The sequence below is a fragment of the Gavialis gangeticus genome, unplaced genomic scaffold, assembly GCF_001723915.1.
Source record: "Gavialis gangeticus isolate Ggan-Ray unplaced genomic scaffold, GavGan_comp1, whole genome shotgun sequence".
Lineage (NCBI taxonomy): Eukaryota > Metazoa > Chordata > Crocodylia > Gavialidae > Gavialis > Gavialis gangeticus.
The window spans coordinates 6019947-6034968 of NW_017728992.1; the positions used below are offsets into that span (position 1 = coordinate 6019947).

The following is a 15022-nucleotide window of genomic DNA, read 5'->3' on the forward strand; positions in this document are numbered from 1 at the left end:
GGCCTCAGCCTCTATGCCCATGGTCTCAGCGGGTAGGTCCTGGGAAACAGAGCGAGAGGCTGTCTGGGAGTGTCCAGCAGCCCTGAAAACTCCTTCATCGGGATTGCCCAATTGATCTTTCCTGGGGGTGGGGTGTCAGATGCAGCCAGGGAGGCTCCCATGTGGTGGTCTTGGGAGGTGGAGAGGAGTCTTCCACATCAGAGGGCTCCAACTGCACTCGATCCTTCCTCTTGCCTTTGTGCCCAGAGGGGACCTGCACCCCCTCAGCCATGGGGTGGTCCTCAGGTGGACAGGCTCCAGTAGGAGAAAGTGAGGATTGAGGGCAGGGCAGCTATGGAAGGGGCATGAATAGGAGCAGGGTGTCTTTGTTCCTTCTCTCTCCCTTGGTTGCTGCTACCTTCCCTGGGATCCCACCAAACGTGGTTGAGGGGCAGGGTCCCCTGACCTGACAGGAGTGCTGGTAGTTGTGGCTGGGGTGCCAGGTGGCCTGAGGGGGAGGGGCAGTGGTGGTAGGGGCAACTCTCTTGACAATGGGACCTACAGATGCCTTTCCTGCCTGGCCCATGAGGCACTCATGATGGAAGTTCATCAAAAGTATCGCAGATCTCAGAGCATATAGAAAATCCTCCCAAGGGTCCCCTGCAAAGGAATCACAAAGCAACCCTCTACCTCCAGCTGTGCTCCCACCACCAGCAGGATCATGACCTGATGATTGAGTGAGCACACATGGCAGAGGCTGGGGTCTCAGCACCCCAGTGAGAGGGCCACCGCAGGGGAAATAACTCTCCCCAGGGTCTGTAGCTGGGGGAACAGGGACCAATTAGGGATATAAGGTGAGATGGAGTTGAGGACCACCCTGGTACCCAGCTCTAAGAGCTTGAGGGGGACATACTTGCCCTCCACCATGAGCCCTCTCTCCACTGCCTTTTGTGTGGTAGCCTCCAAGGCAAGGAAAAAGACCCCCTTGCCATGAAAGTGGGAGGCCATCACAATCTGGGGGGCCTGAGCCAGGGCCTGCACCCAGGTCTCAAAGTGCAGGTTCTCCCACTTGGGCTGTTGGCACTTCATCCCATGTCTGCGGGCAAGTGCCTGAAAAGGCGTTGCCACCCCCAAAGCTGGAAGGACCAGTGGTGGAGGGTCCAGGACTCACAGGCAGCTGTGGGGCAACCCACAGCTACCTGTGCATAGCTGCAGTTTCCCTGCTGGGGGGATGCATTGGTGGGCCAGGCTGGGGCCAGGGACAGGCTGAGTGGGTGTGCTGGTTGGCATGCCACACCTGATCCCCTCAGGCACTGGTAGTCTAGGCTTGGGGGTGGGGCCATTGCCCTTCCCACCCCCAGCTGTAGAGGAGGCTGAAGAGAATCCCTTCCCACTTCCCTTACCCTGGGTCCTTGATGGTGGGCAAGGGGGCTGGGAACCCCTCCAAGAGGGGCCTGGCCAGGAGACCCCCTGGCCCTGTTGGCTCCCTGCCGGAGCCTTACCTCCTTGTGCAGCAGAGGTTTCAAGCTTCTCCAGCCTTGGAGGAGGTCATTTGGACTGCCTCTTGGGTGGGGACTGCAGGGTCATGTATCCCCTTGGGGGCTTGGCTGGGATCTGCCCCTATGATGGAAGCTCTGTAGGGGCATTTACCCCCCTCCCAGAATGTTCCTGCTCTGCCATTGCTTCACATGAGACAAATGAAGAGGATCAAATTATATAGTGTGGCCAGTAAGTCTAATAGGGGCAGGCTGAGGTTGTGGGGGGGAGGGGGCAGTGAAACTCACTGAGCTACAGCCCCACAGGAAAAAAAAAAAAAAACTGGGAGGGCTACACTTGGAGGATGCGGGGGAAGGAGGAAATACACACAAGGGCTGGAGAGACTTGAGCTGGCTTACTCAGCCACACAACAACACCAGGGCAGGGGGGAATGGACCATAGGAGTTACTGCACAGGGGCAACAACACACAGGGAGGGCTGCTGAGGCAGATGTAAGAAATGGCTAGAGAGGTGGAGGGGCTTTGTTTGTTGAAGATCAGTCCAGGAGCCCCTCAGGCCTCCATCCAGACACTCAGCAGCAGAGCAATAGACAAGAAAATAAAGCAGGATCTGATGCAGTGAGGCAGCTGTGGGGGAGTGCAGGAGCAATCAGTCAATTAGGGAGTAATTCAGTGCAGGTGTGATGTTGAGTGGTGCAAGGTGGTACAGCAGGGAATGTCCCTCTCTCCTGAGAGGGGGCAGAAGCAGAACAGATGGCAGCAACAGCAGCAGTAATGGTAGGAGCCTTCCAGTTCAGCCACTCAGGGTGTGCTTCAGGTGAAAGTGGAGGTGAAGGTGGGGGGTGGCCTGCCAAGGCAGCTGGGGCAGGCAAGCCGCCTTTAGGCTCTGGCAGTGATGTTGGGGGAGTGCCTCACAGGCAGTGCAGGCTCCTTCCTGAGGCTCTCCCCCAATCATGGCTTGCCGGTGGGCTGGGCAGCAGGCTGGAACAGGGGTGCAGAAGCTGGGGTACAGTGCTGGGGTGTGGTGCAGTGCAGTGCAGTGGCCCCCTCCTCAAGGGGAGGCAGTGGCATGCAGCAGAGCCCCCTCCCCCCCATGGAGGGGCAGCAACAGCTAGCAGCAACCCAAGACAGGAAGTGGTGTGGCCAACTTACCCCCAAAAGCTCTGAGAATAAGCCAGCAGCTAGCAGTAGCCCAAAGCAGGAAGGGGTCTAGTTATTTTCTCCCCAGAAGCTGCTGATTCCAAGCTTGCAAAAGCAACAGCCTAGGATAGGAAGGGGCATGGCCAACTTCCTCCTGGAGGCTCTTCTCTCAGAAGTTTCTGAGAGAGTAGCCCTGAGCTGCTTCCCAGGGCAGGTTTTTATAGTGCTGTGGCCACTAGAGGTGCTGGCCCCAGGCTCTAGCTCCCCCTGGCTGCAGATCCGGGAGGAATTGGGCAGGGTCATTTTGCCCCACATCAAAGTCCATGTCTGGGCATGTGCACTGAGGCAAAAATCCCCAGCTCAAATTTCTGCACAGAAAACTCAGGTGAATTAATTATATGTGGAGGTGCATTCAGTGAGTGAGTAAAAACAGATAAATGAAATGAGTCAATTCCAATTAGACATTGTTGTATTTGTTTTGACACAAAGTAAAATTATCCCATTGATGGGTGTCACTCCAATGCGACTGAGACATTTCAAACAGATTACCCTAATTCTTGGTAGTGAGGGAGTCATCAATTTTCTAAACAACTTCCAGTGATGATAATTTGCCTGATTTGCAATGTCTCAGTCTGTCTTGATCTATTATTTTACTTCACCACATAGGCATGTACAAGTTTATTTAAAACTGATCAACAGGTAGGATCAAGAAGTCTTAGCCAATATAAAGAGTGCTATCACCACATCATTAGAACTGATTAATTATGGAGATAACTTACTTTACTTGGAGGGTCAGAATCCATTCTAAAATTAATATCACTTACGTAGTTTAATGAATAAGAGTTGGTGAAAGGTTTTGAGAAACATGGCTGCATATGTGCAATGCTTGAAAACAACCAGTCGTGAGACTGCTATCCTGGTTGACATTGGATGTACCAAATTAACTTAAGAGAGAAGGTTAAGGCTATTTAGAAGACAGAGAGGAAAATTTATGTCAAATATTTCAGTTAAAAAGGCGTGCTGTTTCTGGAAAATCATCACCAAAATAATTCCCATTTTTCCACCTGAACAGTTAAGATTAAAATAATTGTACATTAGATTTGCTTAACACAACATCAGAATTCTCCAAGAAGAAAAGGATATTTAAATTGGTATATTTTTCCAACCTCATTTACAAGGTTGTTTGTACCTGATACTTACACTTTTCTTTTTAAAATTGACTTATGTCACATTTTCTTTAATTTAAACCCAGGAAAGAAGAAAAAAGCCAAACATTAGATTCTTTATTCTTGCTTTAACTTATAATTTTCAGTGTCTCAGTATTTGTCCCAATTAGTCATACTATATTGTTCCAGTGTTTAGAAGGATGACAAAGCATGTGCTGGTTCACACCTCCAACAACAATAACACATAGTACTAGGACATATTTTCATGACCATTTGGGAGAACTAGGAGAGACTGACAACCTTCCTTTCTTTCCTAGTTGCTCTAGTAGGTTATTCTGGGATAATAAGAAAATAAAAGCCTGAAAGAGCCTGTTATATAATGAAAGGCAAAATGTAACTAGCTTCATAACCTTTCCTCATATAGTTTGTAGCCTAGTCATTACAGAAAACAGACAGAGGACTGGAAAAAAAAAGCACAGATCAAGAGTAATCAGCTTAACTGGTGATCAGCTTAACTGACAGGGATCACTTTAGCCCCATCAAAAGAAAAGAAAGAAAATAAAAATCAAGTGTTTTCCCATAAAGCAAGAAAATGGATTAAGCAAAAGTAGAGAAAACAGGAATTCCTGTAATCTGAAATGGGCATGGACCAAAGACTTAAGGCTGCTTTGTGCATTAACCAAAAGCAGGACAGCCAAATGAGTGTGGTGTTCTGTCTGAATTAAAATAACCTGCTTCCAAGCAGAGTTAACTAACTGGGCCTACAAAGCATGTGGTATAGCTACACTGCTTTTCATCCTGGAGATGGTTAATTCTGGTCTTGCTTGGGTCTCTTTATAGCAATGGATTGTGCCATGTAGACATACCCTTAGATGCTTTAGATTAACTGAAGCCTACAAAGCAGCATAAACTAACTTGAATTTACTTTCTAATAAAAAATACTGTAACTACTTGAAAGCATAACATTTTTGGAACATTTTAGTTAGAAGAAGTATTCAAGTCTGATCACATACGTTAATTCTAGCAATTCAGAACATCTAGGTTCCCCTGCTATATATATTTAAAAAAAAAATAAAGGTAGAAAGAGCTGATTATGATGGAACACAAGCATAATGCTTATTATATGACACAATCTAAGGTGTTTGATGTGTTGCAAGTGAGAACAGTTTCTTAATTATTTATCAGATAAAGGTGCTGAACACTACAGGCAGTATTGAAAGAGCCCTGACTAATGCTGAACAAGGATCTACTTCTACAGGAGATTTCTGATGATCCAATAAGCAGAAGATAAACAGTAGGGCTGTGCAAAACAGTCCCTGTTTTGATTCAGTGGAGATTCAGCTCAATTCAGTGGCCAAATCTCCAAATCCGTATTGAATCAGAGGACTCTTTAATCTCTTTGAATCAAATTGGAACCCTCTGAATTGATTCAGAGACTTGGACATAGACAATGCTTTAAATATTTTTTCTACATACCTCTAGGTAGCATGAATGCTTCAATGCTGGAGCACATGGAACATCCCACAGAAGCACAGGGGGCTCCCCAGTGTGTTTGGCAGCAGACCAAGACACAGATCAGAAGCACTTCATGTCTACTTGCGGATCCACTGGGGAGCACTCAGGGGGGCCTCCTGCATCTCCCTGGCTTGGCAACTGGTACCTTCTGGGTCTTGGGGGGGAGGGCACCTGGTGTCCCCCTGAGGCTGATCACTGAGCCAGGGGGGTACAGTGTGCTCCCTGGCAGACGCGGAAGTGGACCGAAAGTATTTCTGGTCCACTTCTGGGTTCACCACTGAGCACATGGAGGGCTCCCCCTCACACTCCTGTGGGATGTTCCATCCGCGTCAACATTGCAGCATTCAAAAGCCACACTGGTACCTCGAGGTATGTAGAAAAAACATATAAAGCTGAGTCTATGTCTCAATCGTTAGTTCTCTGAATCAGCATCAAATCTTCAGATTCAGCTGAATCAAATCAGGGACAGTGATCTGAATCAATAAATCGAATCACTGTCCCTGATTTGGGCTGAATCTGAACTGAATAGGGCCCACTTTGCACACCCCTAATAAACAGGACTCATACCAGAACAGAGTTTTTAATAAATTAACAGAATATAATTAGGAAAATCTGTTTGTTTTAGATGTTCAGCTATTGCCTGTGCTTATGTTACCTAAGGGCATGTCTAGACAAACCGGGGGCCCTAAATTGAAGCAGTGGGTTTTTAAACCCACTGCTTCAATTTACGGCCTTTAAAACCCTGTGTCATGCACACACCTTGCACTTACTTGCTTCTCCGGCAGCGGGGAGGGGAGGGCAAGCTGCCGGCAGGTGGAGAGGTTCATGGGCTGTGGGGGTGGAGGGCTGGTGCTTCCCTCCACGGCAGCTCCCCCCCACCCAGGTGGCACCCGGCTTGGGTGGTCCTGGTGGGCACTGCAGCTGTGCAGGGAAGCACAGGATCCCTGTGCAACTCATGCATGCAGGCTGGCTCAGGGGAGTAGGGGGGAAGGAGGGAAAGATCAGGCTTGCCACTTTTCTTGGGCAGAGCTTGTCTTCCTAGGCTGCTCCCAGGCTGCCTGCAGGGCTTCCTGCAGAGCCCCTGAGCTGCATCCAGCCCAGTGCTTTGCTCTGCAGCTATAGGGCAGCAAACTAAAACTCCTCAAAGGACTTTTGATTTCATGTGCCCCAAGCCATTTAAGGTGAATTATGATGCCAAATTTCCTACAGCGGCTGTAATTAATGTGCAATACACTGCCAACATGTGCAAGCACTGACCCAATTAAAGCAGTGCAAAAGCATTTAGCCCACTTTGAAATGTTGTGCACATATGCCCCTCCTTTCGTCTACACATGGCCTAAGTGCTGTCATACATTGAGAAAGATCTGTGACTTAATTCAACAGGACTGGAATTCATCTCAGTATTTGTGACTAATACATAGACATGCTGGATTAGGAACCCAAGGTAAGAACTACAAGTAAAAGTGAGTACAGTCTTAAGCTGCATAGCATTTCCAAGGTCAATAAGGCTGCTTACAGGCATTCATCTCTACCAGAAGAAATTTTTTCCAGTAGAAAAATAGCCAAAGAGCTAAGCTATACAGATGCCCTCCAGCTTCATGGTTGGAGAACTTCACAGATGGCTTTCCAGCCAGGGAGCACTAGGAGACTGTTTTCCAAATAGTATCTGACAGAGACAGCACAGGAATTTTCCTGTCCTGGGAGAATGTCTTCTCTTCCCATCAATAAGTTAACTGGCAGGAGGTAGACATTCTCCTGTGGGGAGGGGGGACCCTCAGTTGCTGGGACAAGGCTCTGGGAGCCTTGTGGCAGGGGTGCAGAAGGTGCTGACCCAGGGCTGTGCTGGGTGAGGTGGAGGCATTTTACCATGGCAGCAAGGCTTCTGAGCCATGCTGCAGTGGCATAGCACAGTGTCTCACCCTGCTCTGCCCCAAGTCAGTTGGGCAGCAAGGGAAAGCTGGCAGGTGAACTTCTCCTTGGTGAGAGCCTCCACATGCAAGGCTCCCAGCCCCTTTGGTTTTTAAATCAGTTTCCCCATTTTCCATCTAAAAAGTGGGAGCAAAAAGGGGAAAGACTTTCCTTAAGTTCAGCTCCCAGCCCCTCCACCTTATAAATTCCCACCCCTTCATCCAATGTGGAGAAAGAAAATCCACCCCCTTTTTGTATTAAAGATGTTTCAAGGACCCAAACAGGGTGGATTAGGATTGCATTAGGGACTGAATAGAATATAGCTTTAAATGTTCCTCTTGTCAATTCATCATTGACAGTACCACAGAAAGGGGTGGGGGAAGGAGGAACTGGGAGCCTATGATAAAAGTCTACTGTGAATACATGAACTCCTGGACCAGTTCCCCTCCCATCAACAAAATAAAGGCACACACTTTAAAATTCACTCTTGGCCTTAAGCAACCAAGTCCTGTTCCTCATTCACCAAATCTGTTCCACATGCACCTCATACCCTATGATTTCTACATTCTCCTTGGTTCTCTCCTTTCCCTTTCTGTTTTCAAGGTGCTCCTGAAACTGGCCAAATAAAAAAAAACAACAGCTCATTCTTCTGATGAGTCTATTATGTCTATATCCTGTCTATCCATCCCTGGTCTCTGAGATTATAGAGGCTTTTCCTGGTTCTCTTTGCCTCCCTCACCCCATAACTCCTTATTCTTAATTCAGCTGTTGTCTTCACATTTCCTGCATTCATGTCCTGCTAGTAGAATTCTAAATTTAAATATTTCCTCTCACTTCCAGACCCATTCCAAATCCTGAAGCAGTAAAGGACATAATGGACATGTCTACATGAGATACTTTAGTGCTCAGTAGACTAACCTACTGCACAGTAAAGCATCACTGTCTATACATGTACACTGTTTACCTCACAGTAAATTAGTCTACTGCACAGTTAGCTTCTACCTGTAAATATAGGTAGTAAACTAACTGCACAGTAGATACTGCACAGTAGCTCATGTGTAGATGCTGACTGAGAGGAAATTTTCTTCCAGTCAGTCCCAACACCAGGGTACCACAAGGGACAAGGAAATCTCCTGGTTCTGATGGTGCCCAGGTCCTGGCTCCTGGGGCAACAACACCAGGACAAGGTAGCTCTCTGTTCCTCCCATCCCAGCACACTCACCTCCTGGTTCCCCACAGGAGCCAGGAGCCAAAAAGCACTAGAACTGGGGACTTCTGTGCTTCCCCACCCAGCTGAGGCTGGCTGGAACCTATCCCCCTTCTGGCAGGACAGGGAGGGGTTCTAGGGCCCCAGCAAAGGCAATAGGCACATACCTGAGCAAACAGTGTGCAACCTGTCTCTACCCCCGCACAAATCTGGGAGGCACATGTCCCCCCCATGCTTCCCCTGGCCTGAGATGTATGCAGCAACAGGGAGCTGCCCCTCCTCCCACCCATGGTCCCCTGGGCCAGCCACGTGCCAACACCATTACCTTGCTCCCTGCCCCAGGCATGCACTGCCCTGGCTGGGACTGGGCAGTGCCATGACCCCGGCCCCAGCCCCTGCTGCGTTGGCCCCAGCACCGGCCCCCTCCCTCACAGTGGGAACTTCAATTTTCCCCCACCTCCCATGCCCCTTTTTCCCTTCCACAAACTTATCACCATACAGTAAGTAGGCTGTTGAACTCCACTTGGCTGGGTGGGGTCCTGGTCACCAGCAATGCTGGCAGCCAGACTGCATATGCACACATGCATGCTGCACTGCCTGCCTCTCCCTCCCAGGGTTCCCATTTCCTGAAGGACCCTGGGCTATGACCCATCTGACCTGGGCATTAATGGACCTATGGCTGGAGCCTCCAGCTTCCTGTGGTGGTGGCAGGGGCTCATTGCAGGGCCCCAGGAAACAGAAACATATTTGCAAACTGCTTCCAATTCCCTGCACATGTAGGCACCTGCCCAGGAGTGCTTACTCTCAAGTAGTTTACTCGAAAGTAAACTGCTCCTGGATGAAATGCATGTGTAGATGTGCCCCTTGATACCTAGCCTAAATTTCCTTTGTTGCCACTTAAGACCATTACTTCTTGTCCATTCCCCTGTGGACACAGAAAATAATTGTATTTTTTTAAGACTCTTTTGTATTTGAAGACTGTTACCAAATTTTCACTTAAACTTTTTTTTTTCCACTCAGAATCAGTTACCCCAGTTCTTCCAACCTGCCCTGCAGAATTCTTGGTACAGGTGCTGTAGATGCAGGGGAAAGCAATTCTGAAAATGATGCAGAGGCATTGGCTCAGTATGGACATGAAAACCGGTTCTATTTGAATTGCATCCTACTTTCCTATAGCCTCCTGGGGATTTCCTATGCAAACAGTCACCGGGCCTGATGCTGCTTAGCTTTGGATTCTGGATGAGATGTCCAGAGTAATATGGCTACTGGTGTTAAATATTTCTAGTGTTAAATATTACAGATGCCCAGTTAGTGATTCAATTAACTCTCTTTTCCAAATTAGAAATTTTATCATGAACAAGCATGTGTTCTAAATTAAGAAGTATAGGCTATTGTACACTAGAAGCACAGCTCTGATGATACAGTAACAATTTTCCCACTATATAATGTCTTACAAACACTTCAATTTGGGAATATCATAGGACTACAGTGAAGCTGAGTAGTTATACCCCAAACAAACAGTGAATTTTTTTTTTAAAACCCCTTGGGGCCTCATTAAAAATGTACTGAATAAGTAGTGCAATAAGGAAGAAAAACAAGTAAACTAATTAAACATTTAATTAATAATGTGAAGTTTATTCTATGAAAACTGACAATATTCTCCCCCTATGGTGTAATTTGAAATACCCAGAAGAATCCCATTTAGAAACTATGCTAGAATAACTACATAGTTCTGATTAAAACCAAACAGGGACCAACTTAGGGATGCATTAATGATGACAGTGTTCCCCTCCATGAAGTCTTATGACATTTCTTGGTTCTGTAAGACAGGTCAGGATACAGCAAAACCCCCCCAATAGCCCAATGATGACTATGAAGGCCACATTCTGTGTGTGCATGTGTGTGTGTGTGTGTGTGTATGTGTGTGTGTGTGTATTTAGCATACTAGTAAATGCTAGATAATTTTGCAGAATTTTAAATTACCTAATTTAGAGAACTAGAGTGCTGCCATGGTCAGTTTGAAAACAGTACTCAGCAAATTGGATGAGGGGAGAAAAACAGCTGTTGGGATTTTTCTATCATTCCTTCACCCACCCAATGTATGATTTCTGAACACAAGAGCATTAACAAAACCATTCACAGACACATTTTAATTAACTGTTCTCCCTCTCAAATATAAGGTGCAGTTTGACAGAAGACAGCTACCTGATCAGTCACTCTCTCTCAGCTCTGCATTCAGCAGTTGAATATTTTCTTATGAGAGAATGAGAGTAAGATGTTTTGATGTAACACCATTATGCTGACTAGCACCTTCATCATGAAAAAAGATAATTTCCTAAAATGAACACTATTCCTTCAAAACATGGATTCACAAGGCAGTGACAATTACAACACCCTCTTATAAGTCCCTTAAGACGTGAGGAGGGATTCCACAGAGAATGCAAAGCCAAACGAACAATTAAGGGAAGCATTTGAGCAAATTCCTCAGAGGCAAGATATATCAAAACTGGCCCTTATATCAATTTAAAAAAGCAAACAAACATGAGGTTAACAAACCTTAGAGTCAAGGTCTGGTGACCCACTTTAGGATATATGGAAAACAAACCCAATTTTAAAAGAGCTTTTCTTTTACTATAGTGGCAAATATTTTACAGACTAAATTACTGATAAGGACTAGAATTGCTTTGACCATCTGAAGAACCAGCTGCATTCTGATAATGAAGGGCAGAGCAGAGTATTGAGAAAGAAAGTCCCAAGTCTCATTTCTAAAACATTCTCCTATGGATTCAGTTATGAACCAGCCTATAGGTGGATGAGAAAGGGGTAGAAAGATCTGTTGTGTGAAGGCTATTCCAATTCCTGATCAAAACCAAAGTGAAATAATAACTAACATGAAGTTATTATGGCCTATTCCACAAAGATAAGGAGAATGGACAGGCAAAGGGATGAGGGTAGGCAGATCCTTGGCTCTACCTTGCCCAACATATCTTACAGAACTCAGACAGGAAAAAGACTGTAACAACTTACTTTCATAAATTGCCTAATAGGCACTGTTCTCCACTGAAAATAGTTGTTTGTACAGTAATAAGCCCAGTTGGATCCACTGCCAGGGGACCCTAGTCAATACAAACTAGAATGGACTGTAGCCTAACCTCAGAGGGGATGTAGTACATGCTTCCAGTTCAGCACAGGTAAAATCACAATGCTTGACATCCATAGAGGTGCACTGGGAGAGATGTAAGAAGGATCAAGAAGATCACCAGCCCTATAACTATAACTTTTGGACTGATTACCACTGTTTAGGAGAGTGGTACCCATTTTAAAAGATGTTTTCAGTTTAAGCATTTTTAGAACAAGCATTGTTCTTGAAATCCCAATAGCTGCAGTGGCCAGACAGATTTTTAAAAATGTCTGTCTGTTCTTAGCATAATAAATGTAACTCTCAGAGTTGAAACCTGATTCAATTACCTTTCCCTATATCAGCTCAAGGTACATTTGAGATATTGCATTTTTCATGGGGCTTCGTCTCATAGAACATTCTCAAGTACCAACTGATACACAGTGAGAGCAGACAGAAGTGACAATTTTCATCCAATCTGGCTCCTGAAAGCACTCTACAGCCATGACCAAACAGAAGTACATGGTGCAAAGTGCTTTAAAAGGTCCCAATACAAGAAAAAATAGATGTATATTTGAAGTTTGGGGCCAGTCCATTAGTTTACTAGGCTTCAGTCAACTAAATAGTTCTGTTTTTGAATATGAGTGCTGGGATATTATGAAAGACATTTTTTGAAAATAAATAAATGTTATAGAATCATAGAATCATAGAAGTAAGGTTGGAAGGGACCTTGTAGATCTTCAAGTCTGACCCCCCTCCTGGGCGGGAGAAAAAAACTGGACTCAAATGAGTCCAGCCAGGTAGGCATCAAGCCTCTTCTTAAAGATCCCCAGGGTAGGAGCCAGCACCACTTCCCTAGGAAGTTGGTTCCAGCTCCTAGCTGCCCTAACTGTGAAGTAGTTCTTGCGGATGTCTAATCTAAAGGTGTAAAAACATAAAAGGATAGCTAATTTGTTTTAACTTGAAAAAAATCCAATTATGAATAAACTATCCACAATAATATATTAAGGGTGTTCATTAAATATAAAGATATTTGGGTTATTTAATTATTGCTTAACCTGACAAAATCTAAAAGCTCAGTCCTGAAGTGCAAAAAATGCAAATGTTTCAACTGCCAGTTATTAAAAATTATTGCAAAAATTGAGCTTCATAATTAAACTTGTCTTTCTGGTGGAACAAGATAATTTCACAGATATTCAAAGGAAAGAGGGAAAAAATGCCTAAGAATTGACTTAAAGTCAAAACACACTTGTTTCTGAAAGTGCTATTTCACTAAAAGATTTAAGACTGATGATATTATCTAATAAGTATCTCATTCACCTATACCTTGATTTAGGTTTGCATGAAGAAACAAGAGTTTGATGTATTCCAATTTCAGTGATTTGATTTAGAGGGAAATAGTTGCAGACCTAAATTGTTAAGTCTTACTGTGAGGACTTGAATAAATTATTATAAATTTGTTTTTATAGCAATAGCTGAATCTTTGGCAGTGACTATAAGGATATGCTGATTTGCTTCCATAAGTGCTAAAGCTGATTCATTTTAGAGTTTAGATTTTCACAAGAACTTTTACATAGTTATCTTTGAAGTACTAGACTTTCTCCTCTGATACTGTATAGCTCATTTTAACTAGGGGGGGATAATGCAATTCATACAAAGTAAAAAATAATCCAAACATTTGTCTGAAATTCAAAATGACCTTGAAGGCTTTTTGAGGCTTATTGCTCTCCCATCTCTCTTCTTGCACACCTTTCTGCTTCTTGGATTTGGTAAGGAAAAGCAAGAGAAATATTGCAAGAAAAAATGAATTGCATAAAACTCAATGTCAGCTTTTACTCTTTCAGTGAACAGAAATTTCTCGGGAATGGTTTGATATTGGAAAGCTTTGTAAGGGGTAGGATGATCTAAAGGCCTTTCTTTTAATTTTAGCCTTATTTCAGAATAAAAGTATATGTGAAATGGGTTTGGCTCTAGCTTGGCTTAACCAGGATGACTACAATAAACATGGATTCAGGGTATGGAAAAGTAAATTTAAAGGTATCACTGAACCTTTATTTTCTGTTTTCCCTTTTTTCCTGATACAACACCTCATTATATTTCATTTGGGTTCCAGGCAGGTTTTTGTTTATGTCCAAAGCAACAGTGAACTTGGTTTACTGAGCATTTTAAGGTTGATTGTGGATTTCATGCTCAGAAAACTAAAAACCGTAGAGATGTTCCATGTGTGGGGAAAGGTGTTATTTCTTTGTGTGCAGTATCAGTGTTTTTAGGCACTGCCTAGAGAGTTAATACAACTCTCATTCTGAATCATTCATTTGTTTGTTCATTTCTGCTGTGGCCATGCACCTTGGTGCCTGCCACTTTAAGGACTGGAGTAGGCAGCTGCGAGGTGGCTGATTGCGACGGCTATCTTCAAACACAGGCCAGATATATGAAGAGGGAAGTTGGCTATTAGCAAGCGGGAGATGCCCAGCAGACTGCACTGGAGTTGGCCAAAGTGTGGATAGACAAGCCCGAGGCCAGGTGGTATGAATGTGGCCCAAGAGAGAGGGCAGCATGAAAAGGGCCAGATGAGAGCTGGCAGAGTGAATGGGACCCTGGTGAGAGAGGGGTGGCATAAGAGTGGCCCTCCAGGGTAGTATAGTAGAGCTACAACTGTGTGCCCAGTTTGCTCCAGACCTAGGCTGGGAAGGTAACCCTATTACATCTACTTATACAAGAATCTTTCCTCTTTCATAGCCAGGGCATTGTAAGATTATGAGCAGTAAGTCAAGGATTGTTGACAGCTTCATTCTGACTCAAGGGGTATTTGTATCTTTGGGAGAAGGATAGATTGGGCATTTCCACATGTGCTATAAAGGCTTTTACTGCACAGTAAAATACTGCACAGTAGGTATGTCTACATGAGACACTTTACTGCGCAATAAAGCCCAGCTGAAACAATGTCCACCTGCCCTGTTGGCAGGCATTTCCCATCCCCAGCTCCACAATAAGAGTGGGGGCTGGGAGATTGCTCCCTGCCTCTGAGAGCTGCCTGTTACCAGGGTGGGTTCTGAGCTTAGAGCTTGGGTGGGACAATGTCCACATGTCCTGGTAGCAGGCAGCTCCTGGGGGCAGGGAGCAATCTCTTAGCCTCCACTCTGGTAGTGGAACTAGGGCCAGGAGCTCCCTGCACCCTGGGGAGAGTTTTCTACCCAGCCTGGAGCTGGCTAGGAACTGCCCCAGACTGGGACAGTTTCTGGCCAGCCCCAGTCTTCTCAGGGAAGTTTGAATGGTGCTTGGGAAGTTTCGTGGTGCTTGGGCCAGGTGCCAGATGATTGGAAAGTAGCAAATGTGGTCCCCATCTTCAAGAAGGGGAAGAGGGAGGACCCGGGCAACTATAGGCCCGTCAGTCTTACCTCAATCCTGGGGAAACTCTTTGAGAAGATCATCAAGGAGCACATTTGTGATGGGCCGGCATCAGAAATGATGCTCAGGGGCAATCAGCATGGAT

The 15022-nt window shown here is 45.3% G+C and overlaps 1 long non-coding RNA gene across 1 annotated transcript in view; it reads right to left on the reverse strand.

The window, feature by feature from the left end:
- Positions 1-612: 612 nt before the first annotated feature.
- The window catches only part of LOC109299231, a 15752-nt gene continuing 1342 nt past the window's right edge, over positions 613-15022 (reverse strand). The window contains exons 2-3 of the long non-coding RNA XR_002097799.1: positions 7707-7712; positions 613-625 (exon numbers count right to left, since the gene is read on the reverse strand). This is a non-coding gene — a long non-coding RNA (uncharacterized LOC109299231). The remainder of the gene's footprint in view (positions 626-7706; positions 7713-15022) is intronic.